The 11761-nt window shown below is 42.0% G+C and overlaps 1 long non-coding RNA gene across 2 annotated transcripts; it reads right to left on the reverse strand.

The window, feature by feature from the left end:
• Positions 1-5431: 5431 nt before the first annotated feature.
• Positions 5432-8272, reverse strand: LOC121752179. 2 transcript variants are annotated; one of them, XR_006040275.1, is made up of 3 exons: positions 6809-8272; positions 5952-6406; positions 5432-5736 (listed from the first exon to the last, which is right to left on the reverse strand). It is a non-coding gene; the product is annotated as an uncharacterized LOC121752179 (long non-coding RNA). The 2 variants fall into 2 exon arrangements; XR_006040274.1 differs by having other exon boundaries at positions 5952-6410.
• Between the last annotated feature and the right edge of the window lie 3489 nt (positions 8273-11761).

Genomic DNA, 11761 nt, shown 5'->3' on the forward strand with positions numbered 1-11761 from the left:
TGCAGGGCTGAGTACTTGATGCACTTAGTGGATTCATGTCGAACATATTTTATAAAAAAATTATTTATCATTACCATTAAAGAGTGACCTCGAGATTTTTAATTTTGAAAAGACTCGAGTCACTAAAACATTTCAACGTACCATCCATCAACATCGACATCATCACCACCATCATCAACATCACCATACCATATCTGAACGTACATGAAAAATAATGTGGCCACATTCCAAGTCACTAGACCGACCAACTCGAAGAGATAGCGCGTGATCTACGGGGTGTGCACTAGCCTGAGTTGGGACTCGCTCCCTAGTCAGTCCCGAATTCGATTAAACATACGCGGCAACAACCACTTTAGATAGGTCCCATAGCAACACAATAACATAGCACAAACATATTTTGCTTCATTTGAAAAATAAATATACTTAGGACATAGTCCTTATTTAAAAAGAAAGTCCACTTCATTGGCTTAACTCCTCAATCATCTTTCTGTACTTACCGCAAACAACGTGCAAAAGTTTACCCTTTTCGAAATAACATGGTATGAAAAAATTAGACTTTGCAAAATAAAATAAAATAATTTAAAACAATGCATGCGTCCATGTGCTCAAATTATCTTTGTTCTTTCATAGAGAAAAACATAAATCCTAAAGTTGTTCGGTCTGAAACTTAATTACTGTCGCCCAAATTAATTGGGCAGCCCAACATCTAAACCCAACATAATCTTTAACCCAAAACGTAGCAACTAATTTGAGGCCCAACTAAAAACTAACAGTGGCCCAAACTAAAACTAAGGAAAAAGAATAAGAAAAAAAAAACTAAAAAAAAAACTCCCTACTACACGTCTAAAACCAGCAACTCTTTTCCTCTTTCTAAATCTCGCCTTCTTCACCAAGGGAAAACAAAATATCCAAATGGGAGACACCCATCATCACGCTCTCCTCTTGTCATCACAATTTAGAAAATCAAAAGCCCAAATCAGCGCATATCCTCATCTCCCTCACTCAAAATTTTCAAACTGAAATCAAGTCACTGTCTTTTCACATCTCTCTCTTTCGCTCTCTGCTACACCGTCGGTAAAACTCTCCGTTGACCCCAGCCGCCCTAGTCGTCGAAGACCAGCCGCCATTTCCGCCTCGGTTGCTGTCAAATCGCTGCCGCCGCGGCCTACCGTCGCCGAGCAGCGCCGCTGCCGCTGCCTGATAAGGACCTTTCACCTTATCCTTATCGACGTCAACGATCACAGATTCTCTCCTCCGTCGCAGATGTCTTTCCGTCGAACAAGAAGAAAGAAAGGAAATAGAAATAGCTTCTGTAAGTGACTAAGAGAAAAGTAATAGTAAAAGGGTTCTTATTATTCCCTATTTATATTAACTAAGGACCCTATGGTTCTTTTGCATATCGAGAAATAACCAACAAAGAAAATCCGACATGGAGCTTATAATACGCTCGACTCACTAAACCTATTACATCACATAAAGCAACTGACGAAATACACTATACATAGCTAATGACTAATGACTAACATAGTCTTGAAGGCGTGTAGGCGGCCTTCTTGTGCGGCGAGTACTCTTGTCACGCTTGCATGTCGCTCCATTTCCTCTACTCTCTTCTTCTTGTGTTTGATCATACTGATCTGCCGATGATGATGATTGGCTTGTATCATTGCCGCTGTCATGGTCTCTCCGTCGCTGCCGAGCTCCAGCCGTCTCAGCTCGCGGCGTGCGACTGGACCTCGCCGCCGCTGCCCTCCGTTCACAGCGCTGTCTCCCTCTCTTCTTGGTCCAGATACATTTTCCCTTTCCCCCTTAAATTCCCTATTTTTCTTATAAGATTCCAATTTGTTTTTATAAGGTTTCAAATTTAAAAAAAATGGTTCGTAGGGTCAAATACTACTGCAGATTAAAGATCGGGACTTGAGCAAGTCTCTCAAAAAGGGTTCAAAATGTTGTATTAATTTCTGTGGGTGAACGCCGGCCCAGACACCAACGGATTATTGAGGATCCCCATGAATTTGCATAAAGAAAGTATGATCAAAGAAGCCATAAATAAGACGACAAAGACTGTATTTTTGATTGAAGATAAAGCTCTGTCAAACTCGAAGCATTACAAGACACCTCTAACCTTTTATACTAGCTAGAGGAAGGATCCAGAATTTGGGGCAAAAGCCCTAGTTTTAATTAGACTATTAACTAGCTAAACAAGATTATGAAATTGAACAATCAAACTAATTGCACCTCACATGTGAAAGGAAACCAAATGGAGCATAAAGGAGAAAGATGATAACAACATGGTGTATTTTCAGCAAGAACACTTCGTATGTGTTTTCATTACATTGAATGTAACCAGATACAATACATATATTCTTGATTTGAACCATCCAGAACATTGTACTAATCTACTTTAACAAACTCTGCAATCTACTTTAACTAACTCTACAAAGTCTCTCTCTTCTTTATTCCATTGAGCAACACGTCTCTCCAAGTATAACGGTTGTCCTCCACCTTAGCTGGCGTGCTCGGCTCAATCACAGCTGTAACTCGTGCGAGTTCTCGGATTGGTTCTTTTAGCTCAACGGCCTTGGTTTGTTTATCACGTGCTTCTCGCTTCGTCGCCATGTACCGATAACCATGCCCAACAACCTCAGCATTGTGCGCAGCAGCCTGATCAACTCGGCATGCTGCGACTTGATCAACAGCTTAATCAACATGGCATCCAACGGCTTGATCAACTTTGTCAGCAGTAGCTTGATCAACTCGGCATGTACTGACTTGATCAACTTTGTTAGCAATGGCTTGATCACTCTCACTTCTAACACGCCCCCTCAAACCGAGTGAGGCTAAGGACACCACAACTAATCTCTGCCTCAGCTTCACGACGGGTTGATGGCTTAAAGGCTTGGTAAAGATATCAACAATCTGATCAATGGTTGGTACATGTCTGGGTTCCGGTTCTTTGCTCAAAACCTTATCTCGAACAAAATGCATATCAATCTCAATATGCTTGGTTCTAGCATGCATGACTTGATTTGAAGCTAGTGCTATGGCACTCATGTTGTCCACCCAAATTACTGGGTTGTTTTTCTTCTTAATCTTCAATTCACCCAGCATAGAAGACAACCAAGTCACCTCCGAAGCTGCTTGAGCCAAACTCCTATATTCTGCCTCTGTGGTGGACCTAGCCACAATAGTTTGCCTTTTAACACACCAAGAAACAAGATTTCTTCCATGATATGCACATACTCCTGTTATGGATCTTCTATCATCCAAATCAGCAGCACAACCTGAATAAGAGAAAGCTGAAATCTCTCCAGTGCTTCTTCTTATTTGAATTCCATAGTCCAGAGTCCCTAAGAGATAGCAGAATCCTCTTCACAGCCTTCCAGTGTGTGTCCAATAGTTCTGCCATGTATTGGCTGACCTTGTTCACAGCAAAGTTAATGTCTAGTCTGGTAATGGCAGCATATTGCTAGGCTCCTACAATGCTTCTATAGAATTTGGGATTTGAGACTGGAATTCTAGAATGTTTGCTGAGTTCTGAGCTAGACACCATTGGAGTTGGACATCCTTTTGCACCCACCATGTTAGCTTTCTTTAGAAGATCTTTGATGTAGTTAGATTGGCACAAGTGAAGACCTCCATCAGTAGTCTTCACAACCTCAACTCCAAGGAACAAGCCCACCTCCCCAAGATCTTTTAAAGAAAAGGAGGAATTTAGCTGATAAATGACATCAGTGATTGAAGACTGAGAGGAACCAGTAATAAACATGTCATCGACATAGATGAGCAGATAGATTATGTCATGCCCTTTCTGTCTGATAAACATAGAAGCATCAGATTTAGATTGAGAAAATCCCAGCTTTAGCAGAGTAGCATGTACTGTGAAAAATCAGGCTCTTGAGGCCTGCTTCAAGCCATAGATTGCCTTGTTAAGCTTGCACACCAAATGAGGGCCACCTTATTCAAAACCAAGTGGTTGTCTCATGTAAATATCTTCTTTCAACTCACCATTCAAAAATGCATTGTTGACATCAAGATGAGTCACAACCCATCCAAGAGACACTGCCAGACTGAGTATGATTCTAATAGTGGTAGGCTTCACAACAGGACTGAATGTTTCATTGAAATCAAACCCAGGTTGCTGAGAAAATCCCTGAGCAACTAATCTAGCATTATATCTGGCAATGGCTTCAGAAAGATGCAATTTAATTTTGAACACCCAAGTACAGCCTATAAGATTCTTACCCAGAGGAAGTGTTGTCAAAATCCATGTTTTATTGTTAAGATGTGCATTAAATTCACTCAGCATAGCAATCTTCCAATTAGGAATTAGAAGAGCTTCAAGAGCAGATTTTGGAAGAGAAGGTGAAGCAGAAACAGTGAAGATCTTAGGCATAAAAATTCAAGATTTTGACCTTGTAGTCATAGAGTGTGTAGGCTGAGTGGATGATGGGGCTGGATCAGATGTTGAAGGAGGTTCAGATATGTGAGAGTCAGGTGAGTCATGCAGCTGAAGAATGGGACTAGGCTGACCTGGTGGAGATGAATCACTGTCCGAGTGTGGCACAGACTGTGGAGAAACTGATGAAACGTTCTCAGTGCGAGGGGAAATTGTAGGAGTGATAACAGAAAATGAATGACAATGATCACAACAAGAAGAAGAAGAGGAAGAAGAAGAAGATTGATATGGAAATACAGACTCATCAAATATGACATCTCTAGTCACAATGACCTTCCCATCTGGAAGCAGTACTTTATATCATTTGTGAGATAGACTATATCCATGAAAAGTTCCCTTAACAGACCTAAAATGAAGCTTATGCTTGTTATAGGGTCTAGTATGGGGAAAGCACAAACAACCAAAGACTTTCAGGGATGTGTATTCTGGCTTGGTGTGAAAGAGGGCTTCATGAGGTGAGATATTGTTGATCACTCTGGATGGCATAAGATTGATCAAGTGTACTGCAGTTACAAATAAGTCATCCCAGAATCGTTGAGGAAGGAAGGAGTGAGCTAACAAGGCCAAGCCAGTTTCTACAATGTGCCTATGCTTCCTCTCTGCAAGGCCATTTTGCTGCGGGGTGTATGGACAAGACACTCGATGGATTATCCCACTCTCTCTCAGGTAAGGAACAAGCCCTTGAAACTCACCTCCCCAATCAGATTAAAGAATTTTGATTTTTGATCCCAAAAGATTCTCACTCATTGCTTTATACTCTCTGAAGACTATAGCAAGATCACTCTTGTTCCTAAGAAGATAAATCCAAGTGAACCTAGAGTAGTGATCAATGAATGAAACATAGTAAGAAAAACCATTTCTAGACTTGACAGGAGAGGTCCCCAAAGGTCACTATGCACAAGATCAAGAGGTGCATTGTGTTGAGAAAGTGATTGATGATATGACAGTTTATGTGATTTAGAGACACAGCAAGGGTAACAAAGTGCAGAAGCTTTCATTGCATTAAAAGGGATATTACATCTGTTGAGAGCAAGTTTGACAATATCTAAAGTAGGATGTCCTAGTCTATTATGCCATCGAGACAAATCTAAGCTAGAAACATGATCAGAACTGCTGCTGGAAGAAGAGTTGGACAAACTCAAGGAGTGAACAGCTGGAATGTCTGAACTGGAATAGGAAATGGGGACTTTGCCTCGCTTGATTGGAGAGTGATCTACTAAGAAATGATATAGGCCTCTTTCAAGCGTTCCTTTGAGGACAACTTCCTTGGTGCTCAGGTCCTTAACAAGGTAAAAATTTGGATGAAACTAAAAAAAGACAGAATTGTCTTGAGCAAATTTAGAAACACTCAAAAAATTTCTAGTTATGCTAGGCACATGTAAAAGGCTCTTAAGGTATAGTTTTCTGGAAGATTTAGCTGAGTGAGATTTAATAACACTTTCACCAATATTTTTAATATCAACAACAGATCCATTTCCAAGCAATAGATTCTTACCTCCAGTATACTCATTGCTCAAGTTGAGGTTGCTCAAATCATTAGAAACATGATGTGTTGCTCCTGAGTCAGGATACCGGCTTGAAGAAGCATTTGAGGCATAGCTAAATTCAGAGGGAGTCCCAACAGAGAATGAACCCGATGGAGATCTGGGCACTAATTAAACCAGATGTGCTGAGGGATTGAAAGATCCTTGATTCTGTTGGTGTGCTGAGCTTCCTCTGAATTGCACTTGAGGTGGAGTATAATTCTGCTCAAATCGATGCCAACATTTTGCTGCAGAATGTCCAGGCTTTTCACACAATTGACAAATGATCTTGTTGCTTCCTCTGCCAAGGCCTCTTCCACCTCTGCCTCCCCTATGAAATCTTCCTCCAAATCCTCTTCCACTTCCTTGCTCAGATCTGCTGTTATTGAAGATCTGAGGCTATATGTGACGCCCCGGAATTTCGTTCCTTTCTTTTAGATAAATCAGATTTATTAGCATAATTAATTTCCTTTAGAAACCGTGTAATTGTTGAACTTTTGAAAATACGAGCTTTTGAAATAAAGCGTGAGAACTTTTGTTGATACAAGAGAGATTGTTAATGAAGTACTTGTGAAAGGAAAATGAAAGAAAGAAAAGCACACTTGCTGCTCGATTTATATAGAGGCAATAGGGAGTACACGTACTACACCTCAACACATGCATTCAAATGCTACATCCGGACCTATAAGCTTTATGATAAGTAGACCCCTCCCTATTGCATAAATTAAGAAAGAAACAACATGCTACTCTAAGAGTGTAAAGGCCTAATACTAGGTGTTGTGCGAAAATAGGAATAAGATCAAAAAGGACCAAAGATCTTCTTCCCTACCTCTTTCTCCTTTCTTCTTCCTCGTTTCCACAACCACAAGACTCCAAACCGCCAACCAAGACACCCTTGGACAGCCACCCCTGCGAAAGAGATTACACAAAAAAATAGAATGAGGTCAAAGAACAATAAAGCATGAGAGAATGAGACATGATAAAAGAGGGCAAGGTCTTGGAGTAAGCAACACACAGGCTGCCCATAGGGACGATTTGGGGCTGCCAAGGATCTTACAAAATGGAAATAGAACCATTTTGAACAAAAGTCTCATGATCTCAGCAACAAGCACAAATAGAGAAACTGCTTTGTCCCTCCATAAGAGCCGAGGAAGTAAGGAAGTTGCCAAGGGAGCAGCCCCAGAACTTATACCATTTTGGAGTGAACCACAATATCACAAAGCTCAAAAGCAAGCTGAGTTTTAACCCGAAATAGCATACCACTTTCCAAGGATTTCAGGCAAAATGACAAGGCTCAAGGCACGTATATAAACAGCCCTCAACTCCCTTCTCCTCTCCCACCATTCGACACCATAATTCACTCAAACTCAAGGAGTGCAGCAAGGAGTGGAGGAGGAGCAAGGGGAAAACCTTGAAGCAAGGATCAGCCCATACCGAGAGGAATCCCAAGCGAGGTAATCACCTCAACACCATATATGTATTGCATCATGTAGATCAACCACAACACATAGCCAAGAACATAGAAACTCAATAGGATACACCACAGTAACAAAAGCAATCACCATAGGTGGAGCCTCATCAACGGTGGTAACGGAAGAACTAGAAAATCACAACATAACAACCGGATGCCAATATTTCGGACAAGCAGTGAACCACAAGTTGAGACATCAAGCTCCCTCCCGAGCCCTCACAATCAACCCCACAAGTCAAATAGCTTTCATTTGATCAATTGATAAATTACACATAGCCGCTGCCATAACTCAATAACGGTGAAACAATGGGGGAAAGGGGGGAGAGGACTTAGCTTAGGCCGAGACCCACGGCTGTCCGGAGAAGAGCGGGCACCGACGGAACCCCGAGTATCGCTACAAGGACCGGCTGTCCACGCGCGGCGGAGAGGGAGACGAAGGGAAAGGCGACGCCTTTCCCCTCAAATTGTGACTCCGCCGAGAGGGGAGCACTCTCCGGAGGAGGGCGTTCGACGGAGGGAGTGAGCGGCGAACGGCGAGACATGCAGCGAGCGGCGTGGACGGCGGTGAATGATTCTCGCCGGAGTTGGCGACGTGCCGAGGCGGAGGAGGAACTGCCGCTGTGCTCGATCGATTTTGAGAGTCCCAAATTTGGAATTGGGAGATAGAAATGTGAGAGGAGAGAGATAACGATGGAAGGGGGTTGGCTCCAATTTAATTAATGGTTTTGGGCCCCAATTAAATTGGTAAGTTGGGCCAATGAGCAAATTATGAATATGGGCCATTCTATTCTAAAATTGTGATTGGGCCAAGGAATAGAGGATTTAATAGTTGGACCAAGGGGATTAATTTATACATGGGCCGAGAATTATTTTATGCTTGGAGCTAGAAAAATGAGGAATTAAATTTCCAAATAAAATTATCAAGTTCCCGGAATTCGGAAATATTAAAGTTGGGAAGCGAAGGGCCGACCGGGGTCGCCCCGCGACGCCATGGGCGGCCTTAAGAAAAATCCTATAAAAGTCGAGACTAAGACGTATGTGCTATCCTAAAGGATGCATGCATTTTTTTTCAGAAAAATAGTTCAAGTACTAATTAGCGTGTTACCCTATTTATTTCTAAAGGTGAGTTTATTCAAGGGCAAGTGAGGCCAAATGAGGATTTTTAATCGGAGATAAGCATACCAAGTGAGCTTTCTTTAAATATCCAGCACTATAGTGTGGATATAAAGCAAATATTTTGAAGTTACGAAATATCATCTTTTCTCAAAATGGAGAAGTGATTTATTTTAAAAGTTGTTGTCATGCCATAAAATGTTTGTTTTCGAGACTTGTCTGATAGGGCTATATGCCAAGAGTTTGGCGATGCCAAAAGTTTGGTAACGAATTCGGTTCCCAATAGGACTGCAAATCCTATTCGGAATAATGTGCACAAGAGCCGTGAGCCATCCTGTAGAGGTTGGCCGGCGAGGGTGTTCGTTGAAGGTGGCCACCTTCACGGAACACTAGATTCTCAGACATGGCAGGATACACCAAGAACTTAGACTGCAGTCGGACTTTTAAGATCACAAAGGAATCTAGTATGCTCGGGCCTTTTTAAGAAAAACCCATGTGTGATACTGTTGATGGATGACAACTTATATATGTATGTTTTGTTTTCGGCACGTGTCCACTGAGTACTCCTGTACTCAGCCCTGCATGTATTTATAAATGTGCAGGTTGAACGTCAAGAGGAAGGAATATTGATCGGAGTCGATGCTATTAAATAATCAAGTGGATTTCTCTACGATTCGTGTCTTCATACATGAAGTCGTTTAGTAAGGACCTATTCCGCTGTACTTTTGTCAAGTGAGAATTTCAAAGTCCCACTTTCGAACTCTGATTTAGTTGATATAATGAATCATTCTATTTTGAGATCTTGTAATCAAATACTTGGCTTCTAATTTGTGGTATCAATTGATTGGCCTTTCGGCAAGTTCCTTGAGTTCTTTCCTCGTTTCGTTAATTCCGCTTATTAGTCATGGATTTTCCAGCTTTTGCTATCATTAGCAAAGTGCGGTCGTGACTCTATCTCTTCTGGATAGGATGTTGTTGCACCAGGTTTAAGGTGGGCTAAGATCCATCTGTGTTGGTGGAGTTGCTTCTGGTTGACTTCATCCTTGACTCAAAGCTGAGCAAGAAGGCACTCACGTCACCTAGGCTCCATGGATCTGTTCTGGAGGTGATTGCACAAACCGCTGGATCATAATCTTGTCCAATGCCACCTAGAATGTGGAGAACCGGCTCTGCCTCAGAAATCCTGCAACCAACGGAACACAACAGATCAAAATAAGTTCTCATTTTACTGAGAAAATAGTCATTGACATTTCCTCTTTCTTCAAGTTTTGCATTTGTTGTCTATATTGCATCACTTTGGTTGTGGAGCGGCTTGCATAGTTAGTTTTCAGAGCACTCCATATGTCTCTTGCTGACCTCAGTCCTGCCACCAAGGTAAGAGCACTCTCTGATAAGGAAGAAAGAAGCCATCCAGCCACCCTCCTATCTTGTCTCTGCCAGCTTATGTATGCTGGATTAGGCACCATCGTCTCTTCATCACGACCTGCCATCAACCTGTTGCTGCCACATGAGGAAATTTCCATCAGTGAGCTTGACTGAAATTGGAGGAAGTTGGGAGAAAATAGGTGGTAATGTTGCCACTGGTATGGCCTCATTAGTTTCAGCCATTTCAGATCTGAAATTTAATGCTAAGCTATTTGAGGTGAAGAGTCAGGATCATACAAATCCTGCTCTCATACCATGAAAGGAAACCAAATGGAGCATAAAGTAGAAAGATGATAACAACATGGTGTATTTTCAACAAGAACACTTCATATGTGTTTTCATTACATTGAAAGTAACCAGATACAATACATATATTCTTGATTCGAACCATCCAGAACATTGTACTAATCTACTTTAACAAACTCTCCAATCTACTTTAACTAACTCTACAAAGTCTCTCTCTTCTTTATTCCATTGAGCAACACGTCTCTCCAAGTATAACGGTGGTCCTCCACCTTAGCTGGCGTGCTCGGCTCAATCACAGCTGTAACTCGTGCGAGCTCTCGGATTGGTTATTTTAGCGCAACGGCCTTGGTTTGTTTATCACGTGCTTCTCGCTTCGTCGCCATGTACCGATAACCATGCCCAACAACCTCAGCATTGTGCGCAGCAGCCTGATCAACTCTGCATGCTGCGACTTGATCAACAGCTTGATCAACATGGCATCCAACGGCTTGATCAACTTTGTGAGCAGTAGCTTGATCAACTCGACATGTAGTGACTTGATCAACTTTGTTAGCAACGGCTTGATCACTCTCACTTCTAACAACACGTGCATGTACGAATATTCGGAATCATCCTCCACATGCTACGAGATTGCTCCAGCTGGAATGTGGAAGTACACCACCTTTATTCCCAATATTATCTTTGCATATCAAGTGCACAGCTCCACCATTCAAAGTCGGCTCACACACACTTATTTCACTGCACCAAGATTTATCTCTCTGAAGCTCACTAGGGGATTGAGGGAGCAAGCTAACACTTCCCCTCAATTTGAGCGAGGATAATGGACAAATGTTTAGTTTGTTCCTTAGCCTCGAGAAGAATTGATAGCTAAGAGGCTTGGTGAATATGTCCGCAATCTGATCACTGGTAAGAACATGTCTAAGATCAATTTGCTTCGCTGATACTTTATCTCGGACGAAGTGGATATCCAACTCTATGTGCTTAGTTCTGGCGTGAAGAATATGGTTGCTTGCTAGAGCAATGGTGCTGAGATTGTCGACCCAAACAACTGGAGTGACTTTCGGCCCGAGTTTCAATTCAGTAAGAAGTGAGTCCATCCAGCTGACTTCAGAAACAACTAGTGCCAAACTACGGTATTCTGCCTTAGTGCTCGATCGAGACACAACATCTTACTTCTTTGAACACCAAGATATCAGGTTGCTTCCATAGTAAGTGCAATATCCAGATATTGACCTCCTATCATCAAGATCAGCGGCCCAATCCGAGTCTGAAAATGCTGTGATATTGCTGTCGATTTTGCGTATATTGAGACCATAATCCAGAGTGCCAGCAAGATACCTGAGAATTCTCTTCACTACCTTCTAGTGTGTCAAGAGGGCATGTCATGAATTGGCTAACCTTATTCACGCAAAATGCGATTTCTGGTCGATTTCTGGGCATGTCATGAATTGATAGCTAAGAGGCTTGGTGAATATGTCCGCAATCTGATCACTGGTAAGAACATGTCTAAGATCAATTTTCTTCGCT

This window comes from Salvia splendens, chromosome 10, assembly GCF_004379255.2.
Source record: "Salvia splendens isolate huo1 chromosome 10, SspV2, whole genome shotgun sequence".
NCBI classification, from domain to species: domain Eukaryota; kingdom Viridiplantae; phylum Streptophyta; class Magnoliopsida; order Lamiales; family Lamiaceae; genus Salvia; species Salvia splendens.